General features: G+C 56.4%; 1 non-coding gene across 1 annotated transcript; it reads right to left on the bottom strand.

Annotated features, from left to right (window-relative positions):
* Positions 1–18,607: 18,607 nt before the first annotated feature.
* LOC129508453 (U6 spliceosomal RNA) lies at positions 18,608–18,715 on the bottom strand. The gene has a single exon (XR_008664189.1). It is a non-coding gene; the product is annotated as a U6 spliceosomal RNA (small nuclear RNA).
* Between the last annotated feature and the right edge of the window lie 3,578 nt (positions 18,716–22,293).

The raw sequence follows: 22,293 nt of genomic DNA, 5'->3' as shown, positions 1-22,293 counted from the left end.
AGTCAGAGAAAGACAAATACCACATGATTCCACTCATATGTGAAATTTGAGAAACAAAACAAAGGGGAAAAGAGAGAGAGAAACCCAGGAAGGAACTTGTAAGTATAGGGATCAAACTGATGGTTACCCGAGGAGGGGAAGAGGAGATAGGGGAAAAAAGGGGGAAGCCTACCACCTTGTCCTTTGATAGAACTTGTGGGGGAAAGGACCAAGAGAAGCAGAAAGTTTGCTCATATCAAAGTCTAGCCTGACTCAATGCTCCTTCCCACCCATGGGGGTTAAGAACAACCTGAGTAGAGCTTGACATGAAAGCATATCGTCTTTCTTGTTTGGGGCCGAACCAAGCCTGAGGAGGAACACTGCCTGGCAAAAATTGCTTTTTTCCCTTCCCAGAGCACACACACTGGCCACCATTCTCAGGGGACCACCGCCCTGCACCCCCCACCCTCATTAGAGTAGCCAAAAAGCAAAGGGGAGGGGAACTGGACCATCCCCATGCTGGAGAGTGAACACACCCCATTTCTCACATTCTCTCTTGGCCGTGATTTGTCTAACTCCTTCCCAAGGGCAATCTTCTTAAGATCCAGGGGGAAATGGGGAACAATTCTTGCTCCTATGTATCCACCTGGAGGGGTAATGCCTGCAGGAGGACTTAACATCCTGGGCTTGTCATTGATCTGGGATGGTGATGAGGGTTAGGTGGCTCCAGGAATACCCCTGCTTAGAGGGTGTGGCTTCTGAGATGAGAGGAGGTGTCTAATGTGCCCTGTGCTGTGTGGGGGGCCAGGGCCAAGCCTGTGCCTGAACCAGAAGCTGAGGGACAGCTTGGGCTCTGAGGGGCTGGGGTGGGCAGTAGGGTGGGCAGCTCCCTCCTGAGGGAAGTCAGGACTCCAGAAATGCAAGAGGCCAGCGCAGACTTTGCTCATAACTCTAGGAGAGAAGCCAGAGCTCAATGACGGGGGAAGGCCAGACAGGAATCTCAAGCTTGTGGGAGCCAAAGGCAGGATCCAGCTGAGATATGGAGCCAGCATGGGGCCCGGCGGCACTGAGATCTAAGCTAACCAGATGTGGCCCAACTGCAAGGGGGCGGTGGTCTTGGGGAACGACCCAAATGGCCTATGGAGTTTGTGACTCCACTTTATGGGTCAGGAGATTAAGGAGACTGGCACGGGTTGGGCTGACTAATCACACCAGGACGCGAAGGACAACACTGACACTTATCAAGCCAGGCAAGGGGGACAGACATTTTTTAAGAAGTAAAAATAAAAATAAAATAACACGAATGTACTGAACTCATAGTATGTTCCAGACACTGCTCTAAAACATTACATGAGTTACCTCATTGAGTACCCACAACAATGTTTTGAGGATGGCATTATTCCTATCCTCATTCTACATTTGATTTAAAAAGAAAGAACAAGGGATCCCTGGGTGGCACAGTGGTTTGGCACCTGCTTTTGGCCCAGGGCGCGATCCTGTGCATGGAGCCTGCTTCTCCTTCTGCCTGTGTCTCTGCTTCTCTCTCTCTCTCTCTCTCTGTGTGTGTGTGACTATCATAAATAAGTAAAAATTAAAAATAAAATAAAAAGAAAGAAAAAAAGAGTCCTGGAGAAGTGAAACCAACAGCCAAAGCTCATACTTTCAGTAAAACACCAACCATCCGTCCTTTACGTGTAGTTGTCTGATATTCTTAGAGTAACGGGGACGCAGTACCTACAGAGCAGTCGAAATCACAAAGCGAAGAAGAAACCAGATATGGAGACTCCGGAGAGCGGGAAGAGACAAGGATTCCACGGCCGTCCCCTACGGGGTGAAGATACAGTACTTGCCTGAGGTCATGGTGATGGAGCCTTAAAGCACTCGTCCATGTCGGTCATCTGCTCCTTTGTGGGCATCCAGGGAGGTTATGCTGTCTGGGCCCCTGGCAGTCACTGGTCAATGGGCTGTGAGTGGCAATGACATGTGTCACTTGCAGACTGAAGTATTTAGCGCAGAGGCATTAAGAGGGGGTGTGGGTTCTCCATGATCTCTCTTCCTCTGCTCTGGTGACCCTGATAACTGCCTATTCCAGATGACAGGTTACACGATCCCTGAGTCACCACTTGGAAGACATCTACTCCAGAGACTCACCAGACCAGGAGTGCGCTTTGCATAAGCAAGAAATAAATGCTTATGTGTTAAGCAATGATTTTTTCCCCACAGCGAGCCCCCCACCCATTTTGATGAACATAGCCGCCTGGTTAACACCAGTGAACGAAGAAGACTCCTCACTTGGCAAAATCTTGGATCTTCTTTAACATTCCTTTCAGTCCAGCAAGTGTCACAAGGGGAATGGTTTTATTCCGGGGTGACCGCGTAAAGAGAAACGAAATTTGACCCATATCTTGTACCACCCCCAGAAATTAACTCAGAATGGATCGAAGACCTTAAACATAAGTGTAAAACTCCTACGAGAGTTGACAGGGGAGATCCTTAACGTTAGCCCTGGCCGTGATTTCTTGGACATGACACAGAAAGCGTAAGTAAGCAACGTGAGCAGAAATCAACACGTGGGATTCCATCAGACTGAAGCTTCTACATGGCACAGGAAACCACCACTAAAATGAAAAGGTAATCTACGGAATGGGAGAAAATATCTGCAAACCATATATCAGATAAGAAATTAACCCAAAGTATTTAAAGAACTCATATAACCCAATAACAAGAAACAATCCAATTAAAAAACCAGCAGAAGAACTAGATTTTTTTTCCCCAAAGAAGACCTCCAAATGATAAACAGAACATGAAAAGGACTCAACGTTCCCTTTCAAAAATACACTAAGATCCTGCCAGTTCAGAGGTCACATTTCAGGGAGTCTCAACTCCAAGCCGTAATTACAAATATAACATGTCTCCAGGTCACAGAAACTTCAGAAATAAAGTCTGCATTTTGTCTGCGCAGAACTTACTGACTTTTAATTTACAAGCAGTCCTAACCAACCATTCTTTTTCTTCCAATCACAGAAAATCATAACACTCCAGGTCTCTAGAAGGCAGTAAGCGTGGCCAGTCCAGGAGCTTCACGGGACAATGACTCAGCCATGACACTGGTCAGTGGCCAGAGTGACAACCTGAGTCATTTTTGCTTGACAATCGCTAAGACAGCAGGAGAATGTGTGCCAGATTTAAAAACATCCCCTCTGAGATTTTTTTTTAATTTATTTAACTTTGGGGTTTTCAAGAAAGCAGCCCCACGCTGTAAATCTGTCAGAAATATAAGGTGAGAGACAGAGACAAAACGATAACTGGACTAATCCATTTCGAAACGCTATTGTGAGTTGGGGAGACTTTTTATTTTCTGCATTTTGCTGAACCACATTAAAATGTTTTGCCATGATCGTGTATTACATCTGTGATACAATGGTAGATTTTTTCCCCCCAATGGAAGAACACAGGATGGGAAAAAGGCACGTAGAGTAACTTAATTTTCCAACGAGGCTGATAAAAGGAGGCGCCATAGTCCACTCTTACGTGTTCTTAAATGAAGACTAACCACTACAGAACATAAGTCCTTCTCTTGGCTTTATAAGGCAGACCATGTCCCCTGCAGAGTCCATCGTGGTGGAGCTCGTAAGTCGGGTGTCCCATCCCAAGGCACTTGCAGAAATAACGAAGCACCAGCTAATTCAGTCAGGACTAAGGGAAGAGAGCAAGTTCTACTGCTTATTCATTTCACTAATCAGAAAACAGGCTGAGCTGCCTTTGTGCCCTGATAAGCTGAACTTTGGATGCACCATGAGAGATAAAGGTTCTTCTGAACTGGATCATTAAGGGGGTGCTTACATAAGAGGACCGATACCACCAAGTGGCATGGCGCTGTGGCCAGGTTTGTGAGCCTGTTGCCTCACAGCTGAGTCCAAAGGTAAAGGCGTAATGGAAGGCTAGCATGTTTTCCATTCCAATGTGTTAAGTCCAGGGTTGATATGTTCAGAAGATCTGACTACTGGTTGGGCCTGGGCGCTGACCAATTAGCGCAGGTGCCCGGGTAAACAGCTGGCGTAGCTGGAACCAGTGCGCTCCTGCTGAACGTCAACGAGTCCAAGCCCCAAAAATACGGTCAGTCGTCATCAGAGGGAAGAAGAAAAGGCGCTGCAATCCATTAGGAAGGAGGCCGGCCATGAATCGATGGGTAGTGGGTCTTACACGGCCCCTGGTGAGCTCCACTGTAGGAGAGAAACATCAGGAAACTGGCGTGTTCCGGACAGGCTTGCCCGCATTGCTGAATGAGGAGGCTCCCTCCAGCCCAACCACAATTCCTGCCACAGAATTATGAGATGGAAGACACCTTGCTCCAATTTGGACAGGTGACAAGCCGAAGAGTCCTTGAAAACCCTTTGGAGGGAGAAAAAACAAACTCAACTTGTAGAAGAGGAAAATGAGATTAGGAGGAATGCTGAAAATCTTGCCCGGGGAAGAGAGAAGCTGACTCCATCCCACCCACACTGAGGCAGAGCGAGGCGAGCAGACACATTTATCAGCAGCTTCCCTAGGTGTTGAGTGCTTTCCAGCAGGTAGGCAGCTGAGTGAAACCTGCAGACGCAGCGCAACTGCCCAGATACGATGACAAATGACACAACAGGTAGGTAGGGATCAGTGAGGACTGCCACAGCCAGACGCGTGTGCTCACCTGAAGGGCACAGCCACCACTCGCCGGTGCCTCAAGGAAGTAAAGGCCTAATAGTGAAGGATCTTTCCTTTTTTTTTTTTTTAATAAGGTTGGAATCAATATCTTTCATGTCTACAATTTTATTTTATTTTATTTTTTTTAATTTTAATTTTTATTTATTTATGATAGTCACACACAGAGAGAGAGAGAGAGAGAGAGAGAAAGAGGCAGAGATAACATAAGCAGAGGGAGAAGCAGGCTCCCTGCACTGGGAGCCCGACGTGGGATTCGATCGCGGGTCTCCAGGATCACGCCCTAGGCCAAAGGCAGGCGCTAAATCGCTGCACCACCCAGGGATCCCCTACAATTTTATTTTTTTTAAGATTATTTATTCATGAGAGACACAGAGAGAGGCAGAGACACAGGCAGAGGGAGAAGCAGGCTCCATGCAGGGAGCCCGACGTGGGACTCGATTCCGGGTCTCCAGGATCACGCCCTGGGCCGAAGGCGGCGCTAAACCACTGAGCCACCAGGACCCCTCTTTTTTTTTTTTTTTTTTTTTTTTTGGTGAAAAGTTAGTAACATGGGGCTTATCTGAAATTTCTTGATTTTCAAATGTAGGCAAATGATTTTTTAAAAAATACATTATCATTCACACATTTTATCATGATCATAATATTTTAGCAAACATTGCTTCCTCCATTTAAATATATTCCAGAAATAAATAAATAAATAAATAAATAAATAAATAAATAAATAAATTCCAGTGCCCACCAAGTACCAGATACTGTGCAGGACCTAAAGAATAGAATTCATAAGACAAAATTCCTGCTTCTCAAAATCTTACAGCTCAGGTAAGCTAGAGATGATTACCAAGTAATTATAATCCTGGGCTATGTGTGCCTCGGGGGTACCTAACAGGGAACCCCAACTCAGACTCGGAGGGAGTCAGAAATGGTCTTGCCAAGGAAGTGATACCTAAGTGGAGTCCAGAAATGTGGCTGTTAACCTAATGCATCAGGTAGCTATGGGTGCGTAACAAACCACATCGAGCCAGATAGCTTAAAATAACAGTCTGTGCAGCTCCTGATTCTGTGGGCTAGCAATGCGGCTGGGCCCTCGGGGTGGTCCTGCTGATTCGGGGCTTGTGAAGGCATCAGCAGAGAGCTGCTGGGTTGGCTGGGGCTTGGCTGGGGCTGCTGGTTGGGGACGGCCTCCCCAGGACAGCCCATGTCTGGTCCACGTGGAGTCTCACCCTTCCACGGGCTAGCCCAGGGTTGTTCACATGACAGCGAGTGGAAACAGGTAAGCCTCCTCCAGGGCCAGGCTGGGAGCTGGCATGTCGTAACTTCTGCGGCATCGTACTGACCAAAGCAAGTTCTGGGGCCAGCCCAGATTCATGGGGAGAGGACCCGGTCTCCACCGCATGACGGGAAGTCACATTGCGCAGAAGGTGTGGATTCAGGGAGGGGTGGAGAACTGTTGCCGTTCTGGCAATCTAGAAGGCATGGCAGGTGCAAAGTGGTCTGCTAACACGAGAGCAGAGAAGGCAAAGGGGGTACCGCGAAAGGACATGATGAGCGTGGTCAGAAAAGGCAAGTTCATGAAGGTCCTACCGTGGATGTGGCCCAGTGAAATAGCAAGATTTTTTTTTTTATCCAAAAAATAAAATAAAAATTGGGTCAAATAAAAATCTTTGTCTCTGCTGATTAGATGGGGAATGCGGGACAGGTGCAGTATAAATAAAATGCAAGGTTTGAACATAAGCATCTTAAATGAAACGTTCTGGGGGCTGGCAAAAAGGGTGTATCATATCTAGTTTGAAAAATCAAGGAAGGCTTCAGGAAGGAGATGGAATTGAAGCCAAACTTTGGGAAAAAAAAACAAACAACAGATTTTGCCGCATAGAGACGAGGATGCTAACCTATCAGGGTAGGCTCCAGTGCAGGGGAAGGAAAGCCCCAAATATATATGGGGCAGGCAGTGGGGTTTGACTACACGGAGCGCAGCGGTTCTCAATCTTTCTCTACCCTAAACTTCCGAAAGACAATGTTCCTACGTGACACTCCCACATTCGTCTCCCGAGTGTGCCAGGCTTAGGATGGGATCCGGTGTTGGGAAGATAGCCAGCCCTGCGACCCCAGCCTCTTCTGCCCCTGGTCCGCTCTGACACTGAGCCTCAGCTCCACGCATGTAGGCTTCGGGGGGGAGCAAAAAAAGGGGCCGCTGAAGGGAGAGGCTATCGGATGTTCTAAGATGCCAGGTTGGGGGGCCCCTGGCAGGCTCAGAGGGTGAAGCGTCTGCCTTTGGCTCAGATCATGATCTCAGGGTCCTGGGATCGAGTGTCTCATTGGGCTCCCTGCTCAGCGGAGAGAGTCTGCTTCTCTCTCTTCCCCCTGCTCATGCTCTCTGCCACTCTCTCTTAAATAAAAAGTAAAAAATAAAAATAAATAAAAATAAATAAATAAATAAAATCTCTAAAAAAATAAATGTCAGGTTGGGGAATCTTCACTTTGTGAATACAGGAAAGGATCCCCGGATGTTTCTGATGAGATAAAGAACACAGATAGAGCTGCATTCTGCCAACATTCGCTGACAGAATGGAGTGAAATGGGCAGGGTGAGGCTCGCAGAGGATGCTCGCTTCTCACCCCCCGGCCCCGTCGTAGCCACCATGACTAGCAGACCAAAGGGCTTCTTCCTGAGACCCTCCAAATCTGTCTTCATTTAGTGCCCTAACGCTGTGGAGGAGGATGGAGCGGCAAACGAATCGGAACCTGCTGGGCACGGTGGGGCTGGCGACGGGCAGCGCTGTAAGAGGTGAGGCCCTGCTGGAGGCGGGGGGGAAGCAGAGCCACGGTGGTGTCTGGGGCTGGCAGTGGAGGTAGAGAAAGGAGTGTGGTCATCTCTCTGAGATCTGCCACTAGGATGGGTCAAGGTGGGAAAGGAAGAAGAGGGAAAACCAAACATCACTCCAAGTTTCTAAGGTTGGGAGGGACTCGTGGTGTCATGGACCAAAAGAAGAAAGTCGGGAAAGCCAACTGCACAGGGAAGAAAATGGATTCGGTTTGAGTCATGGGTAGAAACACCAGGTGCAAAAGCATCAGGGCAAGGGCCGAAGCCAACGCATGTAACTGCAACAGAAAGTCATGAACGCAGCATTTCTTCCAAGATTCCAGCAACATTGGAAGAGGACACATGGGAGTGAAACACACTTCTCGTTTTTTCTAAGAATATTGCAACATCGTCCAATATCCTAGTGGAACCCAGAGGAGGAGGAGCGGTGAAGAACTGGTTTGCAAAGGAAGCCTTCCCCTCGCAAAAGGAACAGTTAGAAAGAACTCCATTGCTGGCCCTGTTGGAACCTGGCTTCCTGGCTCCATATCCCATCCTCCAACCTCCAGCTTCCATCCTCTATCTTCCAACCTTTAGCCTCCAGCCTCCAACCTCCAGCTTCCAGCCTCTAATCTCCATCCTCCAACCTCCATCTTCCAGCCTCTAGCCTCCAACCTCCATCCTCCAACCTCCATCCTCCGTCTTCCAGCCTCCAGCCTGCAACCCCCAGCCTCCAGCCTCCAACCTCCAGCCTCCGGCCTCCAACCTCCATCCTCCATCTTCCAGCCTCCAGCCTCCAACCTCCAGCCTCCATCTTCCAACTTCCAGCCTCCAACCTCCAACCTCCATCGTCCAGCCTCCAGCCTCCCTTTTGTGTCTGAACGAAGTCCTGACTTAATGAAACACGGAAAACTTGATCAAATTATGAGGTCTATCGTTCTGCTGCCTCTAAATTGAAATCTTTGTTCATGTGACAAAAGTCAGGGCCCCTGTTCAGAGGAGAGGAGATGGATGTCTAGTCACCTGCCTTGTAGGGAGATAGTAAGGAACGGTGGTTTAAGAAGATGGGTTCTGGATTAAGATTTTTTGGGTTCAAATCCCAGCAGTGCCCTCACAGGACGCATCAGTGCATTGCTTTCTTTGTCTTTAAATTGGAGCTTATGCTCTTAACCATCTCTTCCTGGGCGTGTGAGGATTCCCTGAGAAATCCGTGTCAGGGGTCTGTAATGATTAAGTCCGATGGCTTCACAATGCCCCCCCCTCTTTTTAGTACAGACACTTACTAAGTGCTAATGAATAATCCCTTTTATACATTAGTATCATCCACGGGAGGTTCTCATTGTCTAAAAGGAAACTTCCTTTTGTTTAGCATGACCAGGTGAGGAACTTCAAGGACCTAAGAACGGATGCACGCCCCTATTAAGGAAGTTCGTGGCAGCTTCCTCCTGTCTGAGAAGATCGGAGGCCATCCTGTCACAGGGTTGATCAAGTGGAGCATCAGCCACCCCCAGGCTCCATGGAGATGAAGTTAGGGAGACGAACCTCCACAAATGATCTTCCGCGTTAGGGTTTGGACAATTTTCTGGTCTCTACTTGTATTGACCCCAAGAGATGGATGAGCTGGATGAGGATTCCAGCACTCTTACGCTCCAGCTGCAGAGATTCACTTCTAAATTCTTCCTCTTATTAACCTAGTGACATAAAGATGGTGCTTCGAGAGTCGGGTACCACAGTTCAGGGGGGCTGAGCGTTTCGGGAAGAAGCAGTAGCATTCCCTGAAAAGGCGGCCTGGCTAGAAAATCCCTCGTTCTCAAACGTGTAGGGCCTTCCTGCTAAGCCAGCCTGACCATGGCTCTATCACCCGCACGACAAGTCACAAAATAATTTCTTCCAAGGCAGTTTTTCTCTTCGAATGTCTTAAACCAGTAAATCGTTTCTTTATCAAAGAATTTTCTGCGACAAGTATCGGCAGCAGTGTGTCGCGAAATGTTGAACAACTGGCTCTCCAGGAATAAAAAGCCCCAGTGGTTGTGCCACCTGCCACCTTCTGTGACGTAAATGCTCTTAGCTGTGGCCCCTTTCAAGCTGCCAGGAAGGCACCGGAAGCTGAGCCGGGGCGGTCGGAGCACAGCTGGCTCCAGTGAACAGGAACTTTCCTTGTCACATCACCGTCACACCACCCAACACCTCTCAGGCCACCGACGAGACATTTCTTAAGTATCGTCCGAGATAACAGTGTTGTCCTTGGAGCCAGGGAGGCAGTTGGAGCGGAGCGGAGCCTGGCTATTCCGGGGGCTGGGAAAACCGCAGCCAGCTGCCACACTGCGCCTGGTTTGGTGTCCTAACTACGTTGGTCTCTAAGTCACCCTCTTCCCGCACCAGGTGTGTCCCAGGAGCCGTCAGGGAATGTGGCAACAACAAGCAGGCAAACCGTCCCAGGAGACTGTCCGAGGTCCTGAGGGACCTCTTTTCTGGGCAGGATCCTAAGAAGCTCATTAGGGTCAAGATTCCCCTGCATGGTCACTGGTGCCATTCTCCGCACCGCCCTCTCGGGGCTTCAGTGGCCATGGCCTGGGGGTGGCTGACTCACCCTGGGCCACCTTTGTCTTTTCTTTCCAGTCGCTTCAATGGCAGCGAAGCTATCCTCAGTAAGGACAAGCCCCATGACCGTGGTTAAGAGGGCTACTGGGTGGCTTTTCTGGAGAAGTCTAAGACCCAGGCCCGCACGCTGAATGGGAAAATAGGTGAGGGGGACACCGCGGAGTCTCAGCCAGCGACCCCTTGCTGCAGGAAGTCTGGGTGTCGGAGTTCTGTCCCTGGAGGGTGGTCCTTGACCTTCAAGTCTAGTGATTCGAGGTGGTTCTCCACCTGCTGTTTAAGAGTCTTGATCCTAAGGCTGGATAACTCAGCATCTCAAAGCTTTCATCACCATTTTTTCAAAAACACCCACGTACCCTGGTGCTAACAGGACTTCTGGTGCCTGCCCTGAGGCAAGGTCCCGAATAACTCGGTCCCCCCCCCCCGCCCCCCGACACTGCATTTGCACCCGAGGTGTGGTGAGCTCTCCGTTTTTCTCACCTACCCTTGACCTTGCAGATGCCTCGGCAGGGAAGTGGGAGGAGCTCCTTTCTCTGGGAGCAGAGGAAGAGCCTGGCAGAGTCTGCCTGCGGCAGAGCTTGGAGAGGTGCCAGCCCCAAGAACCCCGAGAGGCGGCTGCCTGCACCCCTGCTACGACCGGCCCGGCGAGGCCTCCAGGGGTCACCTCACAGCACAGAGGATCCCCCTGCCCTGGGGCGAAGGCCGTAGGGCCCGCGCTCCTTGTCCTCCCAAGCGAGCATCCAGGGGACAGGACTGTGAGGTCAAGAGAGGATGCTTGTCACATTGCCGGGCCAACTGGAGGACCAGAGGGACGCTCACTCTCAGGACAGGATCCCCCAGAGTTTCACCCCACTTTGGTGGGGGCTCCTACTCTGTGATGAGCGAGTATCTCTCCCCTGGATTTGGGGTCAGAGCCTCCTCTCGTCCCTCTGCACTAGCAGCGCCCTTCTGGACGCTGACACCAGGACCCCGACTTTACAGGTGAAGTGGATGGGGCCCGAGGAAGTGCCAAGAGCTCACATGCTGTACACAGGGGACTGGAACTCATACCTGTGGGCTCCGAGGGCAGGGGACAGTCGCCGTGATCATCCCCACCTGATGTCAGTTACTGGTGGATGTCGCTGCCAGAAGGTGGGGAATGAGGATTTAGTGCATCCTCCGCCTCTGTCATGCAGTCTCCGTAAAACCCCAAGGGCCGGGGGGGGGGGGGGGGGGGGGGGGGGGTGGTTCCCCAGGTGGCTCAGCGGTTTGGTGCCTGCCTTTGGCCCAGGGTGAGATCCTGGAGTCCTGGGATCCAGTCCTGCACTGGGCTCCCTGCAGGGAGCCTGCTTCTCCCTCTGCCTGTGTCTCTCTCTCTCTCTCTCTCTCTCTCTCTCTCTCTCTCTGTCTATCTTGAATAAATAAATAATAGAAAAATCTTTTTTAAAAAACCCCAAGGGCTGGGGTTTGCAGAGCTTCTGGGATGGGAAATACGCGGAGTACGGGAGTGGAGCACCTGGATGGGCAGGAGGGCCCCCGCCTGGGTGTGGCTGTCACCGACTGCATCCTTTAATAATAAAGTGGTGATGGAGTTAAAATAAACAAGAAGAGGGGGCCCGTGGGGGGGCAGGTGGCTGAGCCGGTTAAGCATCTAGCTCTTGACTGCTCCCAGGTCCTGGGGCTGAGCCCCGCGGCCCTCGCGCGGCCCAGGCTCTCCCTCCCTCTGCACCGCCCCCTCCTCTTAAAAAAGAGATCGGAATCACAATGAGATGCAATGTTTGCGGACGTCCCTACATCCTTGGGAATTCCACCCAAACCGAGAGCGGAGGCCGTGGCGTCTACTCCGGGTTCCAGACACTCCGTGGGCCGCAGCCCCGGGCGCGGGAGGGGGGGGGGACCGGGGCGCGGGGTCCTCAACGCACTTGGGGCCGCGCCATCTACACCGAGGGCGCTGGAGGCCGGGCGGGCGAGGCTCAGCAGGGCCCCGCCCCCCCCCGGGGGTCTCCCCCAACGCGTCGCTCTGATCCCCTTCGCGGGTGGAGACGCGTCCGCGGACGCCAAGGAGCGCGGAGCTGCCCCGGGCTGCGGGGCTGACGCTGGGGAGCACCTGCTGGGGTCTCCGGGGCGCCCGGGGTCTGCGCCCCGCCCCCACCCCGTCCCCGGACGCGGACCAGGGAGCCCGCTGCTCCTCCCGGCGCCCCCGTCCCTGGCCCGCCGCCTACCTGCCGCCGCCCCGCGCCCCGCGCCGCCGCCTCCGCCCCGGCCGGCCGGGCTCCCCCCCGCCCCCCCTGCCCTCAGCCCCGGCGGCCTGCTTCCCCGCCCCCCCCCCCCCCCCGCCCACAGCCCCGGCGGCCTGCTCCCCCGCCCCCCTCCGCCTGCTGCTGCTCCCCCCGCCCCCCCGCCTGCTGCTGCTCCCCCTGAACCCCCGTCAGCTGCTGCTGCTCCCCCTGCACACCCCCCCCCGCCTGCTGCTGCTCCTGCTCCCCCCCCCCGCCTGCTGCTGCTGCTCCTGCTCCCCCCCCCCGCCTGCTGCTGCTGCTCCTGCTCCCCCCCGCCTGCTGCTGCTGCTGCTCCTGCTCCCCCCCCCCGCCTGCTGCTGCTCCTGCTCCCCCCCCGCCTGCTGCTGCTGCTGCTCCTGCTCCCCCCCCGCCTGCTGCTGCTGCTGCTCCTGCTCCCCCCCCGCCTGCTGCTGCTGCTGCTCCTGCTCCCCCCCCCGCCTGCTGCTGCTGCTGCTCCTGCTCCCCCCCCGCCTGCTGCTGCTGCTGCTCCTGCTCCCCCCCCGCTGCTGCTGCTGCTCCTGCTCCCCCCCGCCTGCTCCTGCTCCCCCCCGCCTGCTGCTGCTGCTGCTCCTGCTCCCCCCCCCGCTGCTGCTGCTGCTCCTGCTCCCCCCCCCGCCTGCTGCTGCTGCTCCTGCTCCCCCCCGCCTGCTGCTGCTGCTCCTGCTCCCCCCCCGCTGCTGCTGCTGCTCCTGCTCCCCCCCCCGCCTGCTGCTGCTGCTGCTCCTGCTCCCCCCCCCGCCTGCTGCTGCTGCTGCTCCTGCTCCCCCCCCGCCTGCTGCTGCTGCTCCTGCCCCCCCCCCCGCCTGCTGCTGCTGCTGCTCCTGCTCCCCCCCCCGCCTGCTGCTGCTGCTGCTCCTGCTCCCCCCCCCCGCCTGCTGCTGCTTCTGCTCCTGCTCCCCCCCCCGCCTGCTCCTGCTGCTGCTCCTGCTCCCCCCCCTCCTGCTGCTCCTGCTCCCCCCCCCCGCCTGCTGCTGCTGCTCCCCCCCGCACCCCCTTCCGCCTGCTGCTGCTCCCCCTGCACATCCCCGCCTGCTGCTGCACACCCTGCACACACACACACACACACACACACACCCCGCCTGCTGCTCCGCCCCGCCCTGCACCCCCCCCCCCCCGGCCCTACTCCCCCCTCTCGGGAGGTCACACCGGGGATGAAGGGGTTAAGCCCTCTGGCCGGGACGCCCCCCCTCACCCCCCCTCACGCCCCGCCCCGACCTAGAAAGGCCGCCCCTAAGCAGAGAACCGGCCAGAAGGGGTTCGGCCCGCGCCCTCCCCAGACGCCCTGCGCTGCACCTGCTGCCTGGAGCCCCGGGCAGGTTCCTCCCCACCCTGCGGGCCCAGGGGCAGGACGGGGCGTCTTGGGGCGCGCGGAGCCCTGGGCGGGGGGGGCGGACAGAGCGCGTGCTGCCCGCGGGGGTGCCCCCTGCCCCAGCTCACCCTGCGTCTCTGTGGGCGCCCCCTCCCCCGGGGCCACGGAGCAGGGGAGGCGCGCGGGGTGGGGCGCGGGGCAGGGCCCGGGGCGGGGCGCGAGGCCCGGAGTCGGGGCGCAACGCCTGCGGGGGGGGGGTGTTGGGCGGCGCCTCAGAGCGCAGCTGGGGAGCCCCCCGCGGAGCCAGCCCGTACCCCAGGGCGCAGCCCCCCCACGGAGCCAGCCCGCAGCCCCCCTGCCCCCCGGAGCCAGCTCGCTACCTGGAGCGCCGGGCCGCCCATGATGCGGCTGCGCATGCGCTGTGGGACGGGACGCCGGGGCCTGCGGGGACCTGCACCCGCACCTGCACCTGCGCACCCCGGCTCCCGCAAGACCGCGGAAGGCCGGGAGGGCTCGGCCGGGCAAGGGGGCAGCTCCGCAGCCTCAGGGCCTCAGAGAGCCGCTGCGCTTTGCGACTCCTTTTTTGTGTTCTTTTTTTTTTTCTTTAATATTTTTTAAAATTTAAATTCAGTCTGCGGACATGTAGTGTGACATGCGCATCCCATGCGCATCCCAAGTGCCCCTCAGTGCCCGTCACCCAGTCACCCCGACCCCCCACCTCCCTTCCTCAGTCCCGTGTTCGTTTCCCAGAGTTGGAGTCTCCTGTTTGTCTCCCTGTTTTATTTCCCGTCGGTTCCCCTCCTTGGCCCTATAACCCGTCACCGTTACAGTCCCCGTGTGAGTCAGACCTTGTGGTGACTGTCCCTCTCAGACTGACCGACATTGCTCAGCATCATCCCCTCCAGTTCCGTCCACATCCATGTAAATGCTGGGTGCTGGTCCCTCCTGACGGCTGAGGAATGTTCCAGGTGCACATGGACCAGGTCTTCTCTATCCATCATCTGTCCACGGACACCGAGGCTCCTCCACAGTGTGGCTGCTGTGGACACTGCTGCTGTGAACATCGGGGTGCAGGGGTCCCGGCGTCTCACTGCATCTGTGTCTTTGGGGTCAGTCCCCAGCAGTGCAGTTGCTGGGTCGCAGGGCAGGTCTATTTTTAACTCTCTGAGGAACCTCCACACAGTTTTCCAGAGCGGCTGCACCAGTTCCCATTCCCACCCGCTGTGCAGAGGATCCCCCTTTCTCCACATCCTCCCCAACATTTGTGGTTTCCTGTCTTGTTCACCTTAGCCATATTCTCACTGGTTGCAATCACTTCTAAATTATGGGGGGAAAATGGATGTGAACCTAAAAATGTGTCTTTTAAACTTCCCTTAGGGACATGCAAGCATAGGGCCCGCTTGTCTACAGGTTAAAGACCAGCCCCCGTAACCAGGTGTTCAAACTCGCCTCGCCTAAGCCTTTGGCGTTGACATTTCACCGTGTCAGTCTCCCACGGGGACCACGGGTCTCAGGTTCCTAGATGCACCTGCCCCATCCCAGCGCTGCCCGAGCTTTTAACTCAAGACGCTCGCTCGCCCAACCACTCCCCTCTGAGTCACCCCCACCTAAGCTCAAAAACATAGCTGCCAATTCTGTGACACTCCGTTGGTGGATAAGTGGGGAGCTATGTCATCGCCCCTCAAGGCTGGGTGGGCCTGCGACTGCTCGGAATGACAGGAGGACACGGAAACCATGCCGGGTGACTCCTGAGTCCTGGTCACAAGGGCCATGTGTCGCTTCTGTGTTTCCTGGAGTTCTTACTCTTAGAACTGCGAAAAAAAAATTCAACTCAGTTGAATTTTTTTTTAAGATTTTATTTATTTATTCCTGAGATCCAGAGAGAGGCAGAGACCCAGGCAGGGGGGCAGCAGGCCCCCTGCGGGCTTGATCCTGGGACCCCTGCACCGTGACTTACAGGTCCTCAGGCTCTGTTCCATGCCGGGCAGCAGCCTCTGCGGCAGACACGGAGGAGCTGCAGGTGCTGCCAGAGTGACCTTCACAGGCACGAGTGGGGGGGGGCAACCGTCACCCGGACAGTGCGGCCGGCTGGCCCTCGAGGTCACGTCCCTTTAGGGGACGACAGGGGCTCCCAGACGAGGAGCCTGTAACCTGGTGACCCCTGCTCGGGGTGGGGGCCCTTCTGCAAGCGCCGCCAGGGCCCGTGGGCCGTGGGCTGCTGGCATGGGGCTTGGGCCCTGGTCACCGGATGCTGGGGCTGCGACGCCAGAGGGGCCACACGTGGAGGCTGCAAACAGGGGTGGGGGGCCGCGTGGGCCCGGCGCCGCGTGGGGTCGGGGGCCACCCAGCCACATCTTGCCCAAATTCCGGACCCAGCAGACCATCGGCCGTAATAAGACAGTTCGGTGGGAGGCACACCTCCCTGGGACACGGTCCTCAGAGGCCAGCGTGGGCTCTAGGTCTTCGAGGGCCTTTCCCCGGCCCGCCCACGCACTTGCATCTCTGAGCCCTTTGAGCCTTGATAATTCTGGCCTCGAGGGGGATTTTTGTTTTTTCACTTGTTTGGTTTTGCCCCTGAGAGCCGCCGAGTCCCGGGGTACGAGCACCTGCTACTTGCCCATGCGTCCTGTGACCTCTTGCCTCCTGCACGACAGTAAATCTGGTAAGGAGGGTGCGGCCGCAGGCGCAAGGCGGCGGAGCTGCAGGAGGCAGTGCTCCCCGTCGTGCTCTTTCTTGGACCTGGGGCCCCACAGTCAGTATTCAGTCCAGCCTGGTATTTAGTCGTGCACGATTCAGTGCCTACTGTTTGCCAGGCACGCTCTTAGGCCAAGACACAGTCCAGCTTCTTAGGACGCCTCCATCCTAAATGGAAGGAGACAAACGAAAATGAACAATCACAGGTCACCCGCTGGGCGCCACATGCTGCGAAGGACAGGAAGGCAAAGCGACAGGTGAGAGGACGCCGTTCACCACGACACCATCGGAGAAGTCCCCTCTGACAGACCCGAGGAAGGGGGTGCATCCAAGCCGCTGACGCCTGAGGGAAGCAGTCCCGGAGAAAGAGGGGCGCCCGTGGAGGTCCCCCGACAGGAAAGTGTGTGGAGGAGAGGGCGACCAGGCTGTGGCCCAGGCAGGGGCTGAGGGAGGAGCAGCTGACCGGGCGGCTGGTGAGTGGGGAGGCCGAGCAGGGCTGGCGCTCCGGGGGCCGTGGGGCGTGGTGCTCCCGGGGGCTGCAAGGCTCCCCATGTTGCTCTGATTTTGATGGGGACTCGCTGTCCCATGGGTGCTGGCACCAGCAGGCATCTGGGGCTTCCTGGTGCATGCATGAGCCCGGTTCCACGGGGAGCACCAGCGGCAGGGACAAGGTGTGAGGAGCCCTGGCCTGACATCGAGGCTTCCAGGCAGCCGGGCGAGAGCGAGGGGCTGCGGGGGTGCTGGTGGGGAGGGTGTCGGGGGGCTCAGCGGGAGGCGACAGACCCAGGAGGCTCCCGGCTGAAGCCCTGGACTGGCGCCCTCGGCGCTAGCGGGGATGGAGCCGACGGAGGGGCGTGGGCCCTGGGTGTCCATGCAAACCCTCTCGGGACACGTTCTGGGCTCGTGACCCTCTGGCCACGGCTGGGCCCACAGGGGCCGGGGCGACCCTCCCACCGCAGAGTCAGCAATGGCAGCGACCGGTTCCGAGGCGATGGGCTTTAGGGACTCCAGCAGCCGCTTCTCCTTTGGCACTTACGTGCGGCTGCGAGGGAGTCCGGGGTGGAGGCCGAGGGTCAGGCCGTTCGCTCGTTTTTGTAAGGAGGCCGCTGGAGGAAAAATGCTAATTAAAAATAGGGTAAGTGGGGATCCCTGGGTGGCGCAGCGGTTTAGCGCCTGCCTTTGGCTCAGCGTGCGATCCTGGAGTCCTGGGATCGAGTCCCACATCGGGCTCCCGGTGCATGGAGCCTGCTTCTCCCTCTGTCTATGTCTCTGCCTCTCTCTCTCTCTCTCTCTCTCTCTGTGTGTGTGACTATCATAAATAAATAAAATAAAATAAAAATTTAAAAAAATAGGGTAAGTGATGGATGGCTCTGGGGAGAGGCCGGGTGCACTGTGCACGAGCGGGTGTGCTCTGGGAGACCCACTGCTTGGGTGCGGCCAACGGCCCCTCCACTCCAGGGTCTCTAAGGTCAGTCTCTGCAAAGAGAAGCCTGGGCGGTCCAGTCCTCTGATTCGCCTGGAGTGTCCCCCGCAGGCAGCTGTCCTCCGGCTTCACTGCCACCTGTGGTCCCCGCGGTGGGGCGCGTCCTGCACCGAGACCCAGATGTGCGTAGGAGCCTCCCCGGCTCGGGGTTCACGCGGGGGTTCAGCGCGTTCCGACGGCAGCCCTTACAGTGAGAGGGATGTGGGGAGGGATGTGGAGACGGGACACCCTGACCTCCTACCCCCGAGACCCTTCTCCGCTTCGTGGCCCGGGACGGGGACTGGAAGGAGGCCGGGGCGCAGAGCCCAGGACGGCCCCGGGGGGGCACTGCTTGGCCCCCCGGTTCACAACCTCCGAGGCCCGCAGAGCCGCGGGTCCGAGGTCACACGGCAGGTCCCCTGGGCATTCCAGCCTGTCGGGTGGGGACCTGGGGGCCACGGGGGGCCGCAGTGTCCTGCACCTGCTCACCGCCCCAGGCCGGCTAACCTCGGCGGCATGTGGCGAGGGCGCGGGAAGCGCGGCCCGTGGGGACAGCGTGGCGGTGGGGCGAGCTGTGGGTCAGGCCTCGCTGCTCCCGCCCCTGGGGGCCAGGTCCCTGCGTGTTGGTTTGTGGGTTACTCCGGAGGCGCTTTGCTGCGTGGATGAGATACTCCAGGAGCGCCTCTAAAAATACTTTTACTGGATGCATTTTTAACTTGAATTTCGTGTGCTGACGTGGACTGCAATAGTGGTTTCTGGAGTAGAATCCGGTGATCCTCACTTCCACACACACCCGGCGCTCATCCCCAAATTAGCGAACTCCCCGGGAGTTTGCGTGTCCTCCCCGCTCAGGGGCCTGGCTCATCTTCTCAGTGTCATGTCAATTTTTAGGATTTGTGCTGCTGAGCGGAGCACAGCTCTATCGATTTCTTTTAAAAGAATCTCTGACTCCAACTGTCTTAAGGAATAAGGGGTGTCACTGGCTCGCATGTGTCCAAGGAAGGCAGCCCCAGAGCTGGTCCCTCCAGGGCTCCTGTGTCACTGAGAACCCCGTTCCTTTCCAGGTGTCAGCTCTGAGCTCAGGGCTGCGACATCCTGGGCGTCACGTCTATGCACAGCCTTGCCCCAAGGGAGGGTTTGGCTTGGTTTGTTCTGATCTGGGGGGTCCCTCTCTTTAAGAGCAAGAAAAATTTCCTACAAGGACGTCTGGTCATTTCTTGTAAAATCAAACATCTGTCAACCCTATAACCCAACAACCCCACACCTGGGTAGTATTTACCTGGGAGAGACAACAACCTATAGACCTAAATACATGCACAAGCGTGCACACACACGCACATGTGCACACACATGTACACACATGCAGACACAATTCACACAGATGCACACATATGTACGTGCATACATCGGTGCACACACAATTCACACACATGCACATGTGTATACACGTCCATGCATATCCATGCACATGCAACCATGTACACGCATGTACATGCACACACAACCCAGGCACCCATAAGTACATGCACACATCCATGCACATGTATCTACATGTACACACCCCATATGTACATGCAAGCATCCATGCACACACATGTACATGCACACACCCAGGCACCCATATGCACATGCACACACATGTACACACATACACACCACAATCCATATGTACATGCATCCATGCACATGCATGTACACACCAGGCACATATATGTACATGCACACATATGTACATGCACAGCATGTGCCCATATGTACACACATGCATCCATGCACACACCCAGGCACCCATATGTATGTGCACACATATGTACACGCATATACACCATGTGCCCACGCGTACATGCATGCATCCATGCACACACATGTACATGCACACACCCAGGCACCCATATGTATGTGCACATGCATGTACACACATACATGCCATGCACCCATATGTACATGCACGCATCCATGCACATGCATGTACACACACCCAGACACACATATGTACATGCACATGTATGCATGGCACACATATGTACATGCACACACATATGTGCACACGAATAGAAAACTCACAGCATATTGTAAGCTTTATTGATACTATCCTCAACGTGGAAGCTGCCCAGGTTTCCATCTGTGGAAGAGTGGGTAAACACACCGTGGCACACGTAGTCGATGGAATACTGGTCACTAGTAGAAAGCAATGCTTCGACACACACAGCAGCACGCAGGACTCTACACCTATTATGCAGGATGAAAGCAGCCGTCCCAATGAGAACATATGCAGTCCACGGTGGGGGAGCCGATCAATAGTAGCCAACAAGGTTTGCCTCCAGGATGGGGGGTAGGGGATGGGTGGCGGAGATCGATGGACGAGGGGCGGGGAGCAGGCGGTAAACTGCTCTGTGTCAGGACAGGGGCCTTAATTACATGCATTTGTCAAAACAGCAAATACACAATTCACGTTTCTGTGTTTCTTTGCCTATAGATTTTACTCAAAAAGCAAAAAACCACCTGGGAACAAATTTTGGGTGTTAGTGATACGAATGCTGACGTATTTCAAAAGAAGGGTCTGCAATTTACTTTGAAATGCATCACAACGATACGAATAATTGATAGACGCATAAAAACACAGACAAGTGGATGGATCCGTGATAAAGCAAGTGAATAAAGTAACAGTAGAAACGAGGCGGTGCCTACAGGGGTTCTCATGTGCAGTCCTTACCAAGTGAGCGTGGACTCAAAAGTTGTCTTGCAGGGGCGCCCGGGCCCAGTGGGTGAGGCGTCTGCCTTCAACTCAGCTCGTGATCTCGGGGTCCTGGGGTGGAGCCCCATGTCGGGCTCCCTGCTCGGGGGCGTCTGCTTCTCCTTCTGCCTCTGCCCCTGCTTGTGCTCGCTTGCTCACTCTGCCAAGTAAATAAATAAAACCTTAAAAAATTATTTTTCATGATGAAATATCAGAGGGGAAGAAAGGTTTGCGTGGACAGGGCTTCAAGGCCACAGGCCAGTTTAAGGAAATGTATGTTTCTCTAAGGGCAGATTGGTTTATGGCTCTAAAGGCGCTAATACAAACGCTCAAGGTATGTGTGTGTGCCTGTGCGTGCGTGTGGATAAGCCCAAGGCGCCCCCGCTGCCCCACAGCACGGCACACACCGCAGGGCAATGCGGGGGGCAGAAGCTTGTGCTCTGCACACCCGCAGGCTCCCCTGCCCGGGCCGCGTGTGCTTCCCGCGGTCCCGCCCAGGAGGCGACGCTGCCCTAAACCGGAGCAGAAACCGCAGGGTCTTTCCCGCTCTGGCCCCTTTTGGGGGGGGGTTCGGGGGTTGGGAGCACCGCCGGCAGCGCCTCCTCACTTGGGTGGGGGCCCTGCTCGCTCCCAGGAGGAAGATGAATTTCCCAGTGCCCGTGCACATTCGCTGTCTTGGCCGATTTTAATTGGTGATTAACCCTGAACACCTTGAGGGACGAGGCGGCTTTGCACACCCGGATCTGCAGGCGGCCCACGTGTCAGCGCTCAAGCTCCGCCTTGCTAAGGTGACATCTCGGATGCCTCGCTGTCCATCCCCGGGGACTCTGATGCCGCACTTGGTGGGTGTTGACAGTATGGGGATGCGAGTGCCGCACACGTCGACATTTCGGCTCCTGAAGGAAGTGACCCCCTTCCCCCCGCGTCTGCTGAGTGTTGGGTGTAGCTGGGACCACGTGTGACAAAACAGAACAGGCTCTTCTGCCGTCGGCCCCGCCTCGACCCGGCTGCCCTCCTGTACCTGCCCCCCAGGAGGGGGAGCCCGGGAGCACTCACCAGGCAGCAGCCCGTGAGCCACCAGGGTGGGGCTCCCTACCCCCTGCAACGCGCTCCGGGTGATGGGCCCAGCGGTGCCACCTGCACACGCCCCCCCCCCCACCATGCCGCACGAGCTGGGCCCTGGACACAGGCAGCGTCAGGCACGGCGTTGGCCTCCCTGCTCACCCGGGCCACGGCGAGGACCATGGCGGCAGGCACCACGGGCTTCCCGCAGGCCTGGCCACCACGCGTTGAGGAGCTCAGAGCCCAGGGTTCAGAGGCACCTCCCAAGCACGCTCGTGCCAGCAGATCACGCCTTCCCGCCCGCCCCACGGGACACCCTGAGCCGCGTGCACCTGCCCAGGCCCACCCAGCCCACCTGCTCGGCCGAGCCCCTTGGGGCTCCTGTGGCGCCGGCACCGACCGTGGTCAGGTGGTCACGGTAGCGCCAGGGCCTCGGTGGGGCCCACGGAGCCCACGGCCCGGAGCTGTGCAGCTTGTGGCTCGGCGGCCGCTGGCTGCTTCCCCTCTGGTCGGCGGCTCCGGCGATCAAGCCTGCACCCCACTGAATATGGGAGGCGGCCGTCGCTTGGGCCCAGGGACGCTGCGTCCGGGCAGATGCGGGCGACACTGGCGTGGAGCTCGCGGCCCAGCTCCCCGCTCTGCAGCGGGCGCCCTGCATGCGCTGGGACCTCTCCCGGGGCGCCCGGGGCCTTGTCTT

This window comes from Nyctereutes procyonoides, unplaced genomic scaffold (genome assembly GCF_905146905.1).
Source record: "Nyctereutes procyonoides isolate TBG_1078 unplaced genomic scaffold, NYPRO_anot_genome, whole genome shotgun sequence".
NCBI classification, from domain to species: domain Eukaryota; kingdom Metazoa; phylum Chordata; class Mammalia; order Carnivora; family Canidae; genus Nyctereutes; species Nyctereutes procyonoides.
The sequence above is the reverse complement of the archived record's forward strand: the minus strand, read 5'-3'. Positions and strand labels throughout refer to the sequence as shown.